General features: G+C 41.5%; 1 long non-coding RNA gene across 1 annotated transcript; it reads left to right on the forward strand.

The window, feature by feature from the left end:
• Positions 1-287: 287 nt before the first annotated feature.
• On the forward strand, positions 288-20,223 carry LOC127452955 (uncharacterized). Its single transcript, XR_007899335.1, has 4 exons — positions 288-352; positions 6,154-6,231; positions 14,802-14,945; positions 19,942-20,223. It is a non-coding gene; the product is annotated as an uncharacterized LOC127452955 (long non-coding RNA).
• Positions 20,224-21,949: the final 1,726 nt, after the last annotated feature.

Genomic DNA, 21,949 nt, shown 5'->3' on the forward strand with positions numbered 1-21,949 from the left:
AACGCTATGGGGAGTGTCCTTCTACAGGACCTAGTTGAAACCCTTCTAGAATAACGGCAATTCTAAGATTGGCTATGGTGTTTAAGCCCCGCCCTTTTAGGCGTGAAGCTGTCCGGTATAAAAGCAGGCGCACAAAAACCATTCCTCAGAATTTTTTCCTTCAAGAGTCTCATCTAGAAGTCCTCTACTACTTTGCTGTTGACATACACAAGTCAGTGGGCAGGATCTTCATGGCAACGAGAAGACTCTCTGCTCCCCTGCAGTGTTCCAGCGAACATTTACTCCACCTCGCCGCTTGACGCTTCGCTGGTGAACGGGCCACTTCAGCATCATGATTCTCCTCAGTGCTTCAGTAGGTGTTTTTTATCCTTATAAGCTATTGTTGTTACTGTGTGTGTGTGTGTGTGTGTATATATATATATATTATATCACAAAAGGGCTGCTTGCATGTATGCGTCTTTTTAAAGACGTCATTCTGCAAGTGTTCCAAGCAGCACATCCAGTCATCAGACGGTCATGAAAGCTGTGTTCGTTGCTTGGCCCGTGGCCACTCCAAAGCAGCTCTTATGGAGAAAGATTACCCTCACTGTGAGAGCATGAGACTCAAGACACTTTGCTCTTGGATCGACCTCGTTCTGAGGGACGATTCCACCTCACATGCTCTCCCACTTGCCCCTTCTGTGACTCCGGAGGGATCACACAAGAGCGGGGCCGTCAGGTTGAGTTAGATGAATCAGAGGTGGATCTTGTGCTGGCACAAGCCCTGCGAGCCCCTCAATCTTCTCTTGAAGCGGCTTTGCCTACATATTATTTGCGTAATGAGCTCTGATCCTCTGTTGGAGTGCGAGACCTCATTACGCAGGACCTCATGGTGGTTCTGACAATGAAGATAATGCCATATCCCTCGCAGCATCAGAGACAGCGAATGGTCCATTGTTGTCGAATGATTCCCTCCTAAAATGATGAGTACTGTACACAACCTCTTCCTAGTGGCGAGCGGTGCTCAGTCTCATCTAGTGAGTGAGTTTTCCTGCTCCGCGGATGCTTGGCTACCTCGTTCTCAGTTTGAATTAATATTCCCACCCAAATTCACTAGGTGGGGAAATTAATCATTACTAATCACACTTGAGGTGTGTATGCTGAATGATGTCACCGTCCTATGTGGTCTGTGACATCCTAATTATTTTCCTCCCTCCCAAATTCACTAGGTGGGAAAATTAATCATTACAAATCACACTTGAGGTGTGTATATTGAATGCTGTCACCACCCTGTGTGGTATGTGACATCCTGATTATTTTATTCCTCATTACTAATCACACTTTGAGGCATGTATTGAATACTGTGCACAGCCGCTTTCTGATGGTGAGCGGCACTCAGTCTCATCTAGTGAGCGAGCCGACGTGCCGTTTCCCATTCTGCGGATGAGGGCAGGCCCTCAGGGCCGTGTTTGACTGGGTTTAAAAGTCGGTCGGACACAGCTGCACAATTCAGTTCATACACCGGCTACCTTGCTCTCAGTTTGATGTTAATCTTCCCTCCCAAATTCAGTAAGTAGGGAATTAATCATTACTTATCACACTTGAGGTGTGTATTGGATGCTATCACCGCCCTGTGTGGTCTGTGACATCCTAATTATTTTCCTTCCTCCGGGACCAGGATGTTACTCAAAATGTTGTTTCTGTGTATTGCGTTCAATAAGAACGTTCTCGCAAAAGAACAAAGCACTCATTGCATGAGTTGCACACACATTCTGCTACACGCTCCAATATGGAACGTCAAAAGGGTCATATTTCACAAATGGTGTTCCGTCATACACAGTCCCATTATAAATGGGCTGTGATTGTGCGGTGTGCAGAAAATTCACAATCTCTTCACAGAAAACGCGATAGAGATTGTTTAGAACTGTAATACCCTATGGTCTGTCCCTAGCTCCTCACACGTTCACAAAGTGCATCAATGGAGCACTTGCCCCTCTGAAACTGAGCAGCGTGCGCATTTTGAACTACCTCGAAGATTGGCTATTACTGGCCCAATCAGAGGTTCTGTTATGCTAATACAGGGACTTATTGCTCCAATATCTGAATAGCCTGGGCCTCAATGTAAACTGGGTGAAGAGCATGCTCTGCCCCAGCCAACAAATCTCCTTTTTGGGAGTCCATCTAACCTTCATGAGTGAGCGTGTTCAGTTTATTCTGCAGTGTCTATCTCAGTTTAAACTGGGGAGATCACTTCCACTGAGGCTGTTTCAAAAAGCATTGGGGCTTATGGCGGCGGCATCCGCCGTCATTTCATTAGGTCTTTTCCACATGAGACCTCTTCAGTACTGGCTCAAGCACCGTGTGCCAAGACATGCCTGGCACCAAGGGCGTATGTGCATCACGATATCTCGCCACTGTCTAGCTGCTTTTGCACCTTGGACAGCTCCTGCCTTCTACCAGCAAGGTATCATGCTGGGCCAGATTTTCAGGCAGAAAGTGGTGGCAACGGACGCTTCCAGTGCAGGTTGTGGTGCAGTGTGCGACGGGCACCTGGCTTTTGGCACCTGGACAGGAGCAAGGAGGCCATGGCACATCAACCACCTGGAATTGTCAGCCGTTTTCCTAGCCTTGAAGTCTTTTAAATCCGAAATAGCAAATTATCAGTTCTGATTCGCTAAGGACAACATGACAGTTGTGGTGTACATAAACTGCCAAGGCGGAATTCGTTCTCTGCTAATGATGAGACTGACGCCTTGCATCCTCTTGTAGAGTGAGCGCCATCTCCTCTCTGCAGGCGACTTATGTCCCAGGCCGTCTGAATTATGGTGCGTACCTATTGTCATGCCAAGGAGCAATGCCGGGCAAATGGAGATTTCATCTTCAGACTGTCTGGAGGATTTGTGAAATATTCGGCAAAGCGGAGATCGATGTATTTGCCTCTGTGGAGAACGCCCACTGTCCCCTCTTGTACTCCAAGTCCCAGGCTCCGCTAGGAGTGGACACAATGGCCTACAAATGGCCTGCGAAATGCAAATACGCATTTCTACCGGTGTGCCTCCTTCACTTCATCATATGCAAGGTCCGAGAGGACAGGGAAACGATTCTATTGGTTGCACCGAAGTGGCCCAACCAGCCCTGTTTTCCAGAAATTATAGAGATTCTGGACGGCCCTCCATGGGAAATACCGCTGAGGAGGGATCTCCTCTCTCAAGCACAAATCACAATCTGGCATCCCCAGCCCAAGCTGTGGAACCTGCATGTGTGGCCCCTGAACAGAATGCGCTAAACGTGCCAGAACTGACTCAGTCAGTTATGAACACCATTTCACAGGCTAGAGCGCCGTCTATGAGATGCCTTTATGCCTGAAATGGAATGTGTTCACTAATTGGTGCTTTTCACGTGGCAAAGACCCAGTGAACTGCCCCATACCTAAAATTCTTATTTAAAAAAAATATTTATTTATTTAAGAGCAATTGGACGCAGGGCTCACTCCGTCAACACTCAAAGTTTATGTGGCGACTATATCTGCGTATCATGCACCTGAAGCTGGCACCTCTATAGGCAAACATGATTTAATCATAAAGTTCCTTAGGGGAGCAAGGTGGCTAAATCCCCCTACAGTCCCAACTTGGGACCTAATTTTGGTCCTTTTAACTTTTAACCACACACTTCAGAGCGCAGGTGGTTCACCTTCAAGCTTTTTGCCTCCTACGTTTAATTCAAATGAGGAACAGTCCTTGCATTTATTATGCCCTGTGTGAGTGCTTCACACATATGTTGAGCGCACCCGCTAGTTCAGACTGTCTGACCAGCTCTTTGTGTGCTATGGAGGATGCATGAAAGGAATGTCTGTCTCCAAGCAGAGACTTTCTTACTGGATCGTTAATGTGATTGCCCTGACTAACGAGTCGCAGGGGGCAAATTGCCCAATTTGTGTTAAAGCACACTCAACGAGAGGCATGGCCTCTTCATGGGCATGGACGAACATTGTCCTTACAAGACATACAGTTGAAGTTTACATACACTTAGGTTGAATTCATTAAAACTCATTATTTAACCACTCCACAGATTTAATATTAGCAAACTACAGTTTTGGCAAGTCGTTTATGACATCTACTTTGTGCATGACACAAGTCATTTTTCCAACAATTGTATACATACAGATTGTTTCACTTTTAATTGACTATATCACAATTCCAGTGGGTCAGAAGTTTACATACACTAAGTTAACCCTGCCTTTAAGCAGCTTGGAAAATTCCAGAAAATTATGTCAAGCCTTTAGACAATTAGCCAATTAGCTTCTGATAGGAGGTGTCCTGAATTGGAGGTGTACCTGTGGATGTATTTTAAGACCTACCTTCAAACTCAGTGCCTCTTTGCTTGACATCATGGGAAAATCAAAAGAAATCAGCCAAGACCTCAGAAAAAATTGTGGACCTCCACAAGTCTGGTTCATCCTTTTCCAAATGCCTGAAGGTACCACATTCATCTGAACAAACAATTGTATGCAAGTATAAACCCAATGGGACCACGCAGCCATCATACCACTCAGGAAGGAGTCGTATTCTGTTTCCTAGAGATGAACGTAGTTTGGTGCGAAAAGTGCAAATCAATCCCAGAACAACAGCAAAGGACCTTGTGAAGATGCTGGAGGAAACAGTTAGACAAGTATCTATATCCACAGTAAAATGAGTCCTATATTGACATAACCTGAAAGGCTGCTCAGCAAGGAAGAAATCACTGCTCCAAAACCGGCATAAAAAAACAGACTACAGTTTGCAAGTGCACATGGGGACAAAGATCGTACTTTTTGGAGAAATATCTTCTGGTTTGATGAAACCAAAAATTGAACTGTTTGGCCATAATGACCATCAGTATGTTTGGAGGAAAAAGGGTGAGGCTTGCAAGCCGAAGAACACCATCCCAACCGTGCATGTGCGAAAAAAGCACGTGCGAGCAAGGAGGCCTACAAACCTGACTCAGTTATACCAGTTCTGTCTGGAGGAATGGGCCAGAATTCCAGCAACTTATTGTGAGAAGCTTGTGAAAGGCTACCCAAAATGTTTGACCCAAGTTAAACAATTTAAAGGCAATACTACCAAATACTAAGAAAGTGTATGTAAACTTCTGACCCACTGGAATTGTGATATAGTCAATTAAAAGTGAAACAATCTGTCTGTAAACAATTGTTGGAAAAATTACTTGTGTCATGCACAAAGTAGATGTCCTAAACGACTTGCCAAAACTATAGTTTGCTGATATTAAATCTGTGGAGTGGTTAAAAAATTAGTTTTAGTCTTAAAACTAAGAGTATGGAAACTTCTAACTTCAACTGTATGTTTTGCAGCAGTATGGTCTCCTCAAAACACATTCGCAAGGTTTTACAACCTAGACCCCATCGCAAGTTCTCTCTGTCTAGAGCGCTTGCCACATCATTGGGCAAACATATACTTATGCCCCTCCTTTTAAGTATGGGCTCCCCATCATTTTGCACAACCGCCTGCATTCAGGCCATTGTAATTTCCTATAAGTCACAAGCACCTTCCTCACTGGGTTCGTGAAGGGTTTTATTCATACTATATGACTATATTTCATACATCCATTCTGAGTGTTCCCCTCCTGGCTCACCATGAGGGTCATTCACTTGCGGCATACTCATGTTGGTCGCTGTCCCGCGGGACTGTGGCATCATGTTTTCCTCTCTGGGAGAGTTATGTCATGTAGTGTGCCATGATGGGAATCTGTTCCCCATAGCGTCAGCTTAGTGACGCAATGTCAAGTGAACTGAATCGTAAGGGAACTTCTTAGTTATGTATGTAACCTCGGTGCCCTGAGATAAAGTAGTGAGTGTTTTTTTTTAGGTGCGAGCGATGTGCTCTTTGTTCCCTCAGTCAGAAAATACTGAGGAATGGTGTTTGTGTGCCCGCTTTTATACCAGACAGCTTCGCGCCAAAAAGGGCAGGGCTTAAACACCAAAGTCCATCTTAGAATTGGCATCATTGTAGAAGGGTTTCAACTAGGTCATGTAGAAGGAAGCTCTCTATAGTGTCATCTTAGTGACGCATGTCTCGTTCCCTTCATCTCAGGGAACTGAGTTTACATTCGTCACCGAGACGTTTTCCCACTTAGTTTTCACACACTCTGTAATGTTCTCCATTTTACTTTTGAATTAAGCGCACCACGACTGCCCCAGACTTGCGGAGTACCACCACACGGAATCAGAATTATGGGTGGGATGGACACTGTATCAAGGTGAGTGGCACCAAAAGGTGACTTTGCTCTTTTATCCAGTCATTATTTTTCCACTACCGAATGGACATTTTTTATTAAATAGTGTGGTTTAATGCTACTGAATTGTGATAGCTAGCCATTAACTATGGGATTTTTCTAAAGGCTAACATTATTTGTAAGGTTGCATGATATTCACACATTGTTTAGCTAGTTCTGATGTCTGGTTCAACCACCATAGATTGCTGAAAAATTGGGCGCAGAGCCGCATGAGCATATAATTTTGTGTATTTTTTATTAAACGTTTTATTGATTCTATATAATATATATATATATATATATATATATATATATATATATATATATATATATATATATATTAAAAATAACAGAATATTTGGAATCACATTATATTATTTACAACCCTTCCTCCCAAACATTAACCACCCCACCACCCAACACAAACAGATACCCCAGTGGTCAAATACAACTGACAAAGACACACAAACAAACAATAAAACAGAAGAAAATATTTAGAAATACATTTGAAAAAAGTATATATTCAAAAACAAAAAGGCTACAACATACACATTTAAAACAACACGTCTCCCTCCACTGCCCCTCCCCGAGAGCCCTCCAAAAAGGCCAAATAGCTGCCCCACCTGCTGATGAACATATCCATGTTGCCTAGCCTTCTATATGACAACTCTTCCCAAGCTGCCACCCTGCCCATCTCCTCGCACACATCACGAAACGAGGGGGCTCCAGCTGACTTCCATTCTCTAAGGATAACCTGTCTGCCCACCATAACACCGGCCAGGATCCAATTCTTCATGTACTTATCTCCTACATCAATGACCGCCCCATCACCCAAAATACAGAGCCTGGAGCAAAATGAGATCCGAGTACCCAATATGTCGGCCATAAAATTCTGGACCCTCAACCAGAACTCCTGTATCTTACGACACCCCCAAAAAATATGGGTGGTGTCTCCATCTTCTAAATGGCATTGCCAGCAGGTGGGTGTGTCCTTAAGACCAAGCCTATACAATTTAGAAGGGGTCCAATAAAATCTATGTAGAATCTTAAATTGCATAAGGCGCACCCTTGCATCTCTAGATGCAGACTTGACTTTTTTAAGAATCCTAGCCCACACTCCCTCCTCCAAAAATTGACTATGAATTAGCAGGGAGTAATACACTGATGCCTCATGACCTTTTCCAAAAGCAGTAATCACCACTCCCAGAGTATCTGCCACACTAGGGGGGTGCGTGCCACTCCCAAAAACGGTGCAGAGTAGGTGGCGCAGCAGTAAATACTTATAAAATTGAGATCTGGGAATCCCAAAATTTTGAACCAAATTTTCAAAAGGTCTCAATACTCCACTCTCATATAGGTCACCGAGTGTATTAACCCCCCTCACAATCCAATCTGACCAACAGAAAGGGGACTTATTAATGCATAGTTTAGGGTTCTGCCATATGCTCGAGGCTACGTTTAAATAAATATCAGAATTAAACACTCTGGACACTTTTGTCCATATCGAGTGTAAATGCAAAATAACGGGGTGTGACTTAACTTCTCCGATTAATTTGATCGAAAGGCCATGCAGAGGCGAGATAGGGGCAAGAGCTTCCTTTTCAATAAAAAACCAGGAAGGGGCTCACTCAGGTGGAAGCGACCAATGAGCCAAATGTCTGAGACTGAATGCATAATAATAAAACAAAATCTTGGGTAGGCCTAGCCCACCTTTGTCAATTGGCCTATGTAACATATTGAAATTTAACTTGGCACGCTTACCATTCCAAATGAAGGACTTCGCTATGCTATCAAATTGCTTGAAATAAGAGAGGGGGACATCTATAGGGAGAGATTGTAACAGGTAGTTGAATTTTGGAATACAATTCATTTTAATTACATTAACCTTCCCAATCATCGATAAGTGTAATGAAGCCCACCTGTCCACATCATTCGAAAACCTTTTTATTAAGGGATCAAAATTAACTCTGACTAAATCAGACAAATTTGCTGGGAATAAAATTCCCAAATACTTAATGCCCTGTTTGGGCCACTGGAAGGTGCCCGACTGGAAGGCCGTTACTGGACAATACGCTGTCAAAGCCAAAGCTTCAGATTTAGACCAATTGACTTTGTATCCTGAGAACTTGGAAAAGGAATTAATAATTCTGTGGAGGCAAGGCATATATCTAGTGGGGTCGGAGACGAATAATAAAATATCATCTGCATAAAGCAGAAGCTTATGCGCCACACCTCCCGCAATCACCCCTGGAAAATAATCCTCCTTTCTTATCGTGGCTGCTAATGTTTCCAGGGCAAGACAATAATGGGGAAAGAGGGCAACCCTGCCGAGTGCCCCTATTCAGAGTAAAATAAACTGAAATTAATCTATTTGTTTGTATCGCTGCTACAGGGTGTTTATAAAGTAACTTAATCCAACCAATAAATGTACTCCCATACATTTCCAAAATCTTAAAAAGATAATCCCATTCTACCATATCAAACGCCTTTTCACCCTCAGGTAAGATGGCAGCGACCGGAGACTGATCATTCACTACTGACCACATGATATTGACATGACGCCTGATGTTATCAGAAGAGCTGCGGCCCCGAATAAACCCTACCTGATCTATATGTATAAGGGATGTCATAACCTTACTTAATCAGTTAGACAAAATTTTTACATCTAGTTGGATCAGGGAGATTGGATGGTAACTTTTACATTAGCTTGGATCTTTGTCCTTTTTAAGAATCAGACTGATCTGGGCGTGTGTCATGGTTGGAGGAAGCTTTCCATTCTTTAATGATTCAGTATAAACTTCTAACATATGTGGAGCCAGTTCTGTAGAATAGGATCTAAAAAATTCTGCGGCAAAACCATCTGGCCCCGGAGCCTTGCCAGTAGGTAGGGATTTAATTACCTCGTCAAGCTCCTCCGAGGTTATCTCAGAATCAAGAGCGCTTTTTTGCTCAGTTTTCGGTTTAGGAAGATCTAATGGTTCCACAAAGTTTCTAATATCTTCATCAGTAGACGAAGATGTGGAACTATAAAGATCAAGATAGAATTCTTTAAAGGCATTATTAATATCAATGGCTGAGGTAAAAATTTCACCACCAGCAGATTTCACTGAGGGAATGGTAGAAAAAGACTCTCAGTGCTTTATATATCTAGCCAAAAGCTTCCCTGCTTTGTCCCCTGACTCAAAGTATGACTGTCTTCCCCTGAATAACCAAAACTGCACTTTCTGCAACAAAATAGTATTATATCTATATTTCAATCGGGTCAGTTCTCTGAGGCCATTAGATGACATACGGCGCTTCAGCTCTGCCTCTGCACCTTTAATATTTCCTTCCAACTGCATGAATTCTCGTGCTTTGGATTTTTTGATGAATGAGGCATACTGTATGATCCAACCCCTAAGAACTGCCTTAAGTGCCTCCCAAGCCACACTCACAGAGGATACAGAGGACCAGTTGGTCTCCATATAAACACTGATTTCAGTCTTTAACATTTGTTGGAAATCAGGATTTTGCAAAAGGGATACATTAATCAAATCAAATCAAAATCAAATCACTTTATTGTCACACAGCCATATACCCAAGTGCAATGGTGTGTGAAATTCTTGGGTGCAGTTCCGATCAACATAGCAGTCGTGACAGTGATGAGACAGTACCAATTTACAATAACATCAAATTAACACAGCACAATTTAAATATCTGATATACACTGTAAGGGGGTTTAGTGGAAAGGAGGAGGTGAGAACCAGCTTGACAACTTAAATAACAATTTATTAACCAAAAAACACAACCAAAACACACAACTGAAAACACACAGTACAGCTGCCTGCAATTCTTTCTCTCTGGAACTGTCATCTCCGGCCGCCTTTATCCCTCGCGCGCCCCATCAGGCTGATTGGGGACCGGGTGTGTTTCATTCCAGCCCGGCCCCGCCCTCCTCGGCTCTACATACACATAATTACACTCAACAATATACAAATAATAACATACACTGTACAGTATACAATACGCACTATACAGATACACATTATTCAATAAAAATAAAAAATAAAAATATATTTAAAAAAAAGTATATATAGTAGTAAATATAGAATGTACAGTATTGTACTGTATTGACATTCAGGCTGTCGATTGATAGTCAGTTGTTAAGAGAGAATATAATATAATAATAATATAATTTATGACAGTCCGGTGTGAGATATAAGAGTAAGGGTAATAAAGTGCAGTGCTGATGTATTTTGATTGTGGGAGATCAAGAGTTCAGAAGTCTGATTGCTTGGGGGAAGAAGCTGTCATGGAGTCGGCTGGTGCGTGTTCTGATGCTGTGATACCGCCTGCCTGATGGTAGCAGTGAGAACAGCCCATGGTTCAGGTGGCTGGAGTCTCTGATGATCCTCCGAGCTTTTTTCACACACCGCCTTGTATATATTTCCTGGAGGGAGGGAAGCTCACCTCCGATGATGTGTCTGGCAGTTCGCACCGCCCTTTGCAGTGCTTTGTGGTTGTGGGCGGTGCTATTGCCGTACCAGGCGGAGATGCAGCCAGTCAGGATGCTCTCTACAGTGCAGGTGTAGAACCGTGTGAGGATGTGGTGGTTCATTCCAAACTTCCTCAGCCGTCTCAGGAAGAAGAGGCGCTGATGAGCCTTCTCCACAACGACTTCAGGGTGGATGGACCATGTGAGTTCCTCAGTGATGTGGACACCCAGGAACTTGAAGTTGCTGACTCTCTCCACTGGTGCTCCATTGATGGTGATGGGAGTGTGTTCTCTGTCTTTTCTCTGTGTGTATTGTAGATGCAATGGCATCATCAGTGGAGCGGTTGTAGCGGTAAGCAAACTGCAACGGGTCAAGAGAGAGAGGCAGCACAGAGCAGATGTAATCTCTGATTAGTCTCTCAAAGCATTTGCTGATGATGGGGGTCAGAGCAACAGGATGCCAGTCATTTAAGCAAGTTATTTTTGATTGCTTTGGAACAGGCACAATGGTGGATGTTTTAAAGGATGTGGGGACTACAGACAAAGAGAGGGAAAGGTTGAAAATGTCCGTAAAAACACCAGCCAGCTGGTTCGCGCATGCTCTGATGACATGGCCCGGAATGCTGTCTGGGCCCGCGGCTTTGCGGATATTCACCCGTCGGAAGGATCGGGTTACATCCGCTACAGAGACGGAGAGTGAACTAACCTCTGTAGCTTCGGCCGCGAGAGCTCTCTCCGCGAGGGCGGTGTTATTTCCCTCAAAACGAGCATAAAAAGTATTTAGCTCATCCGGGAGAGAGGCAGCGGTGTTCATGGTGGAGTTTTTATTCCCTTTAAAGTCCGTGATGATGTTAATTCCCTGCCACATGCTTCTAGAATTGGTGGTGTTAAACTGTCCCTCAATCTTGCTCCTGTACTGGCGTTTTTCGGAGGGCATAACTGGCTTGTTTATGCTCCTCCGCGTTCCCGGAATTAAAAGCGGAGGTCCGCACATTAAGTGCCGCGCGAACATCGTTATTTATCCATGGTTTCTGATTCGGATAGATCCGTATTGTTCTGGTCGGAACCACGTCCTCTGCACACTTTCTGATGAAACATATTACGCTATCAGCGTAAAGCTCAATGTCGTCATCAGAGGCGGACCGGAACATCTCCCAGTCCGTGTGATCAAAACAGTCCTGTAGCGTAGAATCTGATTGGTCCGACCAGCACTGGATCGTTCTGAGGGTGGGTGCTTCCTGTTTCAGTTTCTGCCTGTAAGCGGGCAGAAGCAGAATGGAAGAGTGGTCCGATTTGCCAAATGGTGGGCAGGGGAGGGATTTGTAGCCATCCCAGAACGGAGAGTAGCAGTGGTCCAAAACCCGGTCCCCTCGTGTGTTGAAACTAATGTGCTGGTGGTATTTTGGTGCGACTGATTTTAAACTGGCTTTATTAAAGTCTCCGGTCACAATGAACGTGGCCTCAGGGTGCATGGTTTCTTGCTCACTTATACTCCCATACAGTTCCTTGAGTGCCCGGTCTGTGTCGGCTTGTGGTGGGATGTACACAGCAGTGACAATGACCGCTGTGAATTCCCTCGGTAGCCAGAATGGTCGACACAGAAGCATGAGAAATTCCAGATCAGGAGAGCAGAAAGAAATAGAACTTGATAGAATGTACGTTCCTCTGATCACACCAGGATTTGTTGACCATAAAACATACACCACCACCTCTGCTTTTACCTGAGAGGTCTTTCGCTCTGTCCGCTCGGTGCACGGAGAACCCCGCGGGTTCAATGGCTGAGTCTGGAATCTCCGCGGACATCCAAGTTTCCGTAAGGCAGATAATGCAGCAGTCCCTCGTCTCTCGTTGGAAAGAGATCCGCGCTTTCAGCTCGCAGAGCTTGTTATCCAGAGACTGAACATTTGCCAGTAGAATACTGGGTAGCGGGGGTCGATTTGTGTGGCGTCTTACTCTGATGAGAACGCCGGCTCTGTTTCCCCTTTTCCTTTTGCGTTTCTGCGGCTGGGCTGCCCAGACAAAGGGCTCCGCTTGCGTGTTTGTAAACAGCGGGTCGGCATTGAGGAATTTGAAGTCCGGTTTACGGTGTGAAATTGCTGAACCAATGTCCAAAAGTGTTTGTCTGTTGTAGACAATAAGGCAGACAACATCCAAGACAAAAAACATAAGAATTGTGAACAAAACAAACAAACATTACTATGTTGTGTCGGAGCTCGCAACGCAGCAGCCATACTCGCGCCATCTTGAGTCCAAACTATATTATTGGTACAAACTATATTATTTCTTTTTCTCTATATGTGGCAACACCTCTAAACTCACCAGGGTGTGATCCAAGACTAAAATGTTTCCAATTGAGCAATCAACAACAGATGAAATGAGGGATTTGGATATAAAAAATATATATATATTCTAGAATAAATCTTATGGACTGATGAAAAAAATTTATAGTCACTACCAGATGGGTTCAAAAGTCTCCAAATATCTGTAAGACCAAGATTTTTACACATCCTATGAAGTGTCAATGTTGCTCTAGGGGTCTTACACACTTTTGCTTCACTATGATCAAGGACTGAGTCCATCAAAAGATTAAAGTCTCCTCCCAAAATTATATCATGAAGGGTGCCAGCGGCTTGCAACATCCCTTCAAGATCTATAAAAAAGCCCAGATCATCAACGTTGGGTAATTATTATTATTATTATTATTATTATTATTATTATTATTATTATTATTTTGCTTTAGAAGACATGGATTAAACCACTGGATAATTATGGGTTGCTTTTATGCTTCTTTTATTTCCTTTTTGGATCTTGAATATTTGGTCACTGTTCACTTGCATTGTATGGACAAACAGACATCTTATCTCCATTACAATATATTTGTGTTCTGCAGAGGAAAGCCATGCAAGTTTGAGACGACATAAGGGTAAATAGTGAGAGAATTATGATTTTGGGGCGAACTGTTTCTTTAAAGGGATAGTTCACCCAAAAATGAAAATTCTCTCATTATTTACTCACCCTCGTGATATCCCAGGTGTGTATGACTTTCTTTCTTCAGCAGAACACATTTGAAGAAAAATAGAAAAATATCTCAGCTCAGTAGGTCCTTAAAATGTGGATGATGATCCAACTTTTGAAGTTCCAAAAATCACAGGTAGTCAGCATAAACTTCATCCGTACGACTCCAGGGGTTAAATTAATGTCTTCTAAAGTGACACGATCGCTTTTGGTGCAAAAAAAGATTAATATTTAAGTACTTTTTTTAACTATAATCCAATGCTTCCGGTAAGCTTCACGAGAGGGTGGAGTCCAAGCGGTCTCTCATGTGACGTATGCGTGTTGCCATGATACAGACGTAATCTCACGTTCTCCTCTCAGTTGAGACATCCAGGATAAGCACACAAATGCACCATTGTGAGTAAAGAAACAGATAAATACAGATCTAAGCCAAAAACAACGAAGCTTCTGTACAGCATTCCTCCTACTCACTTGTAAACAGCGCTGTTCTTCCATGTGTGTCGCATGTACCTTAGTTCTCGTGTGAACATGCCAACATGATTACATCACACGTGCATACCGCTGCTGACCAGAAGCGATGATTTAGAGTTAAAAAGTACTTAAATATGGATCTTTTTCGCACCAAAAGTGATCGTTTCACTTTAGAAGACATTCATTCAACAGCTGGAGTCGTATTGATGACGTTTATGCTGACTATCTTTTTTTGGAGCTTCAAAAATCAGATCACCATCCACTTGCAGTTTAAGGACCTACTGAGCAGAGATATTTTTTCTATTTTTCTTCAAATGTGGCCTGGTTACTTTCTTGCTTTGTACATTCATACTTATGTGTAGCTTACATGTTTATGTATCTCTGTTCTTTCACTTTTACTATCTGTATAAAACTATTTCTGTATGTTACTTTTTTCCTCCTCTTTGACTGAATTCTCACAATTCTCCTCTCACTGCCATGTCACTGCCATAGTTAGCTCAGTCTCTCTCTTCTTGTGCTTGTCAACCTTACTCTCACTTTACACTAATGGTAATCTTCAATGTGACAATCACACGCTTTTCCAAATCTTTTATAGGTGAATCCATGTCACCACAGGGGAGGATGTTGTCAGTGGAAGGGGAGGTTGCCCTGGGGCCATGTTTGGAGGCATTTGTCAACCTTGCATGTCAGGAGGAAGCAGCATGCATGCTGGAATGTATTCAGAAATCAAAAAGAAAAAGTAAATCAAAGCAATTTAACCATTTTGCTTTATTCCAGACTTCCACATTTTCTTGGCTTTTTCAATGCACTAATTTTCCTTAAAGGGTTAGTTCACCCAAAAATGAAAATTATCTCATGATTTACTTTCTTTTAAGCCATATGCTGACTTTCCTTCTTCAGCAGAACCGAAGTGAAGATTTTTATATGCACATTTCAGCTCAGTTTGTCCATACAATGCAAGTAAACAGGTGCCATCAGGCTGCTGGCTGTTTGATGGTCCAAAATGCATATTTAGGCAGCATAAAAGTAATCCACATGATCAATTAATGTCTTCTGAAGCAAACCGATAGGTTGGTGTAAGAAACAAACAGATAATTAAATTTTTTTTTTTAAGTTGTTCCTTCTGCCCAGTGCTGTATTGATTTTTGAAATGAACTAACTCTCGTGTGACGTTCGTTCCTACTTCCGACTTTTCGCATGAACGCGCCATTGCGCTTATGTCACGCGACAGCAACATGATGCGTCGACTGCTGGCAGGAAGTGATTTTAAGTTAATAAAGTTTTCATTAGCAATTTATTTTTTACACAAATGTATTGATTCGGTTCAGAAGACTAATTGATCGACTTGAGTCGTGGATTACTTTTATGCTGCCTAAATGTTAGGAATGTGTGAGACTAGTCGACTAAACAGTTCTAATGCTGCTAGTCGACACTGGAATTACTAGTCGGTTAATATTATTCCCATTAAACCGTTTAACATTTTTACACATTTACGTTTGGCTTTATATTTTTACAGAGGCTGCACTTAAAATACTGTCATATTAATGTTACACATTTTAAATATAATTAATAATACAATATTATTTAAAAAGAGGATTTCTGGAGCAGATACAAAGTTTAATTTATCTCAGGCTGTGCGTGCTTCTTCCCTCTCTCACTCGCGGCACACGCAGGAAAATGTCCTCTCTCTAGACAAGAAACTAAGCAAAGTATTTGTGAAATCACTTCGGTGGTGGTGCAGGAAGTGGATTTCCGAAACATTGGGTTACAAGTGGCTATAAATGTTTTCACATTTGAGTCTTCTTTAAATCTGTGCGTGCTTGTAAGTTATTTTCCTGCCGAGCAGGCTTTTTCAAGTGCAGGAATGACGCCTCAGGTGAGTCAAGTCCTGTCTTTCACCGGACCATGTCGACGTGTTAATTTTGCTCATCAAAAAATGTATGCTTTTGTGTAAGTAGCCTAGAACATAACTGTTTTAGGCAAGGAGTGCCATTTTTTTTTAATCTGCTGATTAAGAAGTCTATTTTCAAGGAGGTGCCGACTGTTTAACGGGTTAAACTATCTTTTATTCTGTGTGCACGTCATGTTTAGAATACATTTACATTTACATTTACGTTTATTCATTTGGCAGACGCTTTTATCCAAAGCGACTTACAAAAGAGGAAAACATAAGCGAATCATCTTAAGGAGACAGTGGTATGAAAAATGCTGTATTACAAAGTTTCACTAGCATCATAATAGTATTCAAAACAGAATAATGTGCAACAGGAATTTTTTTTAATTTTTTTTTATGACTGGTTAAGTGCTCATGGAAAATATGTGTTTTTAGACATTTTTTGAAGACAGAGAGTGAGTCAGCTTCACAGATGGAGTTGGGAAGGTCGTTCCACCAATGTGGTACGATGAAGCTGAAAGTCCAGGAAAGTGTTTTGGTGCCTCTATGTGTAGGTACAACAAGGCAACGTTCCTTAGCCGACCGCAGGCTTCTAGTGGGCGCGTAGCTCTGCATAAATGATTTTAGGTATGCTGGAGCAGACCCAGTGACTGTTCTGTATGCCAGCATCAGAGCCTTGAATTTGATACGTGCATCAACCAGCAGCCAGTGGAGAGAGACAAAGAGTGGTGTAACATGTGCTCTCTTTGGTTCATTAAAGACCAGACGTGCTGCTGCATTCTGGATCATTTGCAGGGGTCTAATTGCACATGCAGGGAGGCCTGCAATGAGAGCATTACAGTAGTCCAGTCTAGTTATGACAAGTGACTGGACAAGCAGTTGTGTGGCATGTTCAGAGAGGAAGGGTCTTATCTTCCTGATATTGTAGAGTGTAAATCTACATGATCTTGTGGTCTTTGAGATGTGGTCTGTGAAATTTAGTCTGTTGTCGATGGTTACCCCTAGATTTCTGACTGATTTGGAAGGTGTTACTGTAGTTGCACCCAGCTGCATGGTGATGTTGTGTTCAACAGCAGGGTTGGCTGGAAAGACAAGGAGTTCAGTCTTGGCTGGGTTGAGTTGCAGGTGGTGCTCCTTCATCCAGGCCAAGATGTCCGCCAGGCAGGCAGAAATTCGAGCAGTCACTGTGGTGTCGTTGGGCTGGAAAGACAAGTAGAGTTGCGTGTCATCAGCGTAGCAGTGGTAAGAGAAACCATGTGCCTGAATGATGGGTCCCAGTGATGTTGTGTATATAGAGAAGAGAAGTGGCCCAAGCACTGATCCCTGAGGTACCCCAGTAAGTAGCTGATGTGGCTTGGATACCTCACCTCTCCAGGCTACCTTGAAGGACCTACCTGAGAGATAGGAATTAAACCAGTTAAGCACAGTTCCTGTGATGCCCAGCGAGGAGAGGGTAGAGAGTAAGATCTGATGGTTGACTGTGTCAAAGGCTGCAGAAAGGTCCAGCAGAATCAGGACGGATGATCTGGATTCAGCTTTTGCCCGTCTCAGCGACTCAGTGACAGACAGCAGTGCAGTCTCGGTGGAGTGTCCACTTTTGAAGCCTGACTGATTGTCATCCAGCAGCTTGTTCTGTGAGAGATAGGCGGAGGTTTGATTGAAAACTGCCCTTTCAAGTGTTTTTGCCATGAATGGGATGAGAGAGACTGGTCTGTAGTGTTCTATTTGTGTGGGATTAAGTGCATGTTTCTTCAGCAGTGGGGTTACTCGGGCCTGCTTAAATGTAGTTGGAAAAGTGCCTGTAAGTAGAGATGTGTTAATTATGTGTGTAAGTGCAGGTAGGATGGATGGAGAAATGGCCTGGAGAAGGTGAGAAGGAATGGGGTCAAGGGAACAGGTGGTGGGGTGGTTGGAGAGGAGAAGTTTAGAGACCTCAGTGTCAGTCAGAGGAGAGAACATAGAGACAGAAGAGTTGCATACAGGAGACAGGTGTTTGACAGGGTGTGGTGCTGAGAATGTATTGCTGATGGTTGTAACCTTATTAGTAAAAAATGTGGCAAAGACATCTGCTGTCAGTGATGTGTCTGGTGGTGGAGGGGGAGGGCAGAGAAGTGTGTTGAATGTTCTAAACAAGCTGCGAGTGTCTGTGGTGCTGTTGATCTTGTTCTGGTAATAGGAGGTTTTTGCAGATTTAATGTTATCTGAAAAAGCTGCAAGCACAGAATACATTAGGTTTATTGTAGGCTACATCACAGGCCTATTTTTTCTATCCTATGGCTATTTTTTTTACATCGTAACTGTTATTGGTTAACGTTCTTCACTGAACAGCTGTCATTTTAGATCAATGGCTAATGCACAACTGCACATCATGAAATACACGCAACTTTTAAGCGCATTTTTTCTCTCTCGTAGATTTGGCTTACCTGTAAATTATTTTCAATAATGTCCTGACTGTTTTAATATGTTAAGTACATTTTACTTGCTGAATTCCATTTAGAACAGGCTATTAGGTTTGCGCTATTGGTCCTGCACTATTCATTCAATTGTTTTCAATAAATAAACCTGTATTCGCTAATGGTGAATGCATGTCATGTTCTATATTTAATGTACAATGATCATAATGCAAGGCGAGCATGTCACAGATAAATGCCCCTTTTCAGCGGAATTTAGTGTCAGATTTGGAATAGATTAAGTATTTTAAATGGGTCGCAAAAACAATTTTTTGACTGTTTTCTGAATGTTGGTTTCTTTTTAGACTAGTCGACTCCAAAATTTTAGTTTAGACATCAGTGAAATTAGTCGTTCCGCACATCCCTACTAAATATGCCTTTTGGATCGTCAAACAGCCAGCAGCCTGATGGCACCCATTTACATGCATTATATGGACAAACTGAGCTGCAGTCTGCTTATAAAAACCTTCACTTCGGTTCTGCTGAAGAAGGTAAGACATACACATCTGGGATAGCTAAAAGGTAAGTAAATCATGAGAGGGTTTTCATTTTTGGGTGAACTAACCCTTTAATACATGTTTTCTGTAACTTTTTATTTCCGCTTCAACTTCCACTTGCGCTCTTGGTTCTCATTTATAAATATGGTATAATATGGGCCTCTTATGTCTGTGGTTGTCTGGGGTAAAATCTGACCCTAGTTGGTCATTAAAGGGAACAGGTGTGAGGATATATAAGGAATAATGTACAGTCAGCTGTTCGTTATCACAGAATAAACCCTGACGTGAAGCAGAGGGCTCTTGTATCACCGTGAAGGGGTTTATTTTGTAATAATTACCATCTGAATGTAGATTATCCTGCATAATAATTGGCTACTTGACAAATAAATAAATATAGGTACATGAAATGTTCATTTGCATTGATAAGGTTATTATATGATAAGAGAGATTGCAAAGTCTCCAGAAAGGGCTCATTTTCTCCTCCAGTTTGCATCAAAGTTCAGTTGGTGTTTACTTTGCGAAATCATTCCGCTTATTACAAGACCACTTGCCAAATAAATAAGTAAATGTACATAAAATATTGATTTTAGTTGAAATTATTTATTAGCTTACTTGCAGAGATCGCAAAGTGATATAAGAAATAGAAAAGACTACTCATTACTATGGGATGACTGGTCTGATAATGTGCAGTTGATATTCAGAAATGTCAGACCAATCAATGGCATGATAGACCAATCAGATTTGAGTATTCCAGAGAGCTTTGTAATAAGCTTGTCAATCTTAAGTGAATAACATGACACTTTTATTGTGTGAGGCTAATTCATTTGTATTGTATTTTTCATGAGTGCATGCTGTTTTTTGATAATTGGATGTTTTGGGTGTTTATTTTCACAGAGGTATTAATGGACTCAAAGTTTGCTGCTGGAACTTGGGACAAGAAAACGTGGAATAAACCCTCATGTATGCACTCTTCTTAGAAAGTTGATGGACTTTGGGATACTGTTTAAATGGCAAGCCATTCAATGAATTTGGGAATGCAAAGGTAGACACACAGCTCTGACCAAAAATGTAAGTTCATGTTTCATGTACAAATTCGTGATTGAAGTTCAGTCACACTCTTTTTGTTGCTAGTGTAACTGTTTTCAAGGCTTAAGCCCTATTCCATTTAATGTGAAGTTTCCAGCCTAATTTTCCATGTAATTTTTGCTAGTGAGCATTATGTTTTGCAAACGTATGCTTATTAGTGTTTAATGCATCAATGTGATGTTATTGTGCAATAAATAAATTGGTACTATGATGAAAATCCTATTTCCTCTTTTGTTGTTGCAAGTTTTATTGTTTGCGTGACACATACTTCAAATGGACTAATATCGAAGGACAAATGCAGTATGTGATTACTGAATTTACAGCAAAAGTAGTTTTATACAAACATATTTCACACTGAAAAACCTCACTTGAAGTTATTTTAGAAAAGTGAAGGTAACTGAACAAAATTTCACAGCAAATTTACTGTAAAATGTATGTACAGCAGTACTGTAGATTTACAGTGACAGATGTAATTTTGAGCTGATATTTATAGTTAATATACATTACTTTTTATCGGCTGTAAAAACATGGGTAATTTTACAGTACATATAGTACAACTGTATGCTGTATTTGTTACAGTACATTTGTAAACAATTAATTACAGTAGCCTGCTGACAACTAAAATTGGCAGTAAATTACTGTAAATTTTACAGTAAAATTTTTTACAGCATGCTTGATCAGTTTCAACTCCATATTCTTAGCCTTTAGATGTTTAGTGCTCTGAGACATGCTCAGTCTTAAAAAGTGCTCATGTCACCTTTGTTTTAATATAAAAAGTCACATCTATAAATAGCTGACAGTATGTGTGGTGTTTTCAGCAGCCTGTTGCACTGTGAACTGTTATTCACCTAATGGGAAAGACATTGCATTCAATGCTAAGCATGCTAGTCTGTTTCCTCACTACTGACTGCCCATTAATGAACAACTAAAGATTTGGAAGATTGTGTGATTTGATGTAATTCTCTGTGAAAAATCTATTTTGAGCAGATACTGACCCCATTTACACCTGGTATTAAGATGTGTTTTTGGTGATGCGATCCGATCACCCATCAGATATACAGATACATTGAACATTCATTACACACTCTGACATATGTTAAAAACAATACAATAACAACATCAGTAAATTAAATAATTAATTCTAATGCATTTGGTTGACATGGTTGACAAGGTTGACACATGCACTAGGCATTTGACAATATTCTAAACCAGGGGTTTTCAAAGTGTGGGGCACGCCTCCACAAGGGGGTGCTAGAGCATGTCAGGGGACGCGCAGACGTGGAGAATGGTAAACATTCTTAGTAAATAATTTATATGTATGTATATATATATATATATATATATATATATATATATATATATATATATATATATATACACACACACACACACTACCGGTCAAAAGTTTTGAAACACTCATTCTTTATTATAATTTTTTTTCTCTTTTTTTTCACATTTTTGAATAATAGTAAAGTCATCAAAACTATGGAATAACATAAATGGAACTATGGGAATTACGTTATGACTAAACAAAATCCATAATAAATCAAAACTTTGTTATATTTTAGCATCTTGAAAGTAGTCACCCTTTGCCTAGAATTTGCAGAAATGTACTCTTGACATTTTCTCAACCAACTTCTTGAGATATCACCCTGGGATGCTTTTTAAACAGTATTGAAGGATTTCCCATCTATGTTGGGCACTTATTGGCTGCTTTTCTTTATTATTTGGTCCAAGTCATCAGCCGGTTTCCATGAACCATGTGAGTCAGGTTTTATTCAGACACGCAGTCACTGGTTTGTCACTCTTTTCACTC

Source organism: Myxocyprinus asiaticus, chromosome 15 (assembly GCF_019703515.2).
Source record: "Myxocyprinus asiaticus isolate MX2 ecotype Aquarium Trade chromosome 15, UBuf_Myxa_2, whole genome shotgun sequence".
Lineage (NCBI taxonomy): Eukaryota > Metazoa > Chordata > Actinopteri > Cypriniformes > Catostomidae > Myxocyprinus > Myxocyprinus asiaticus.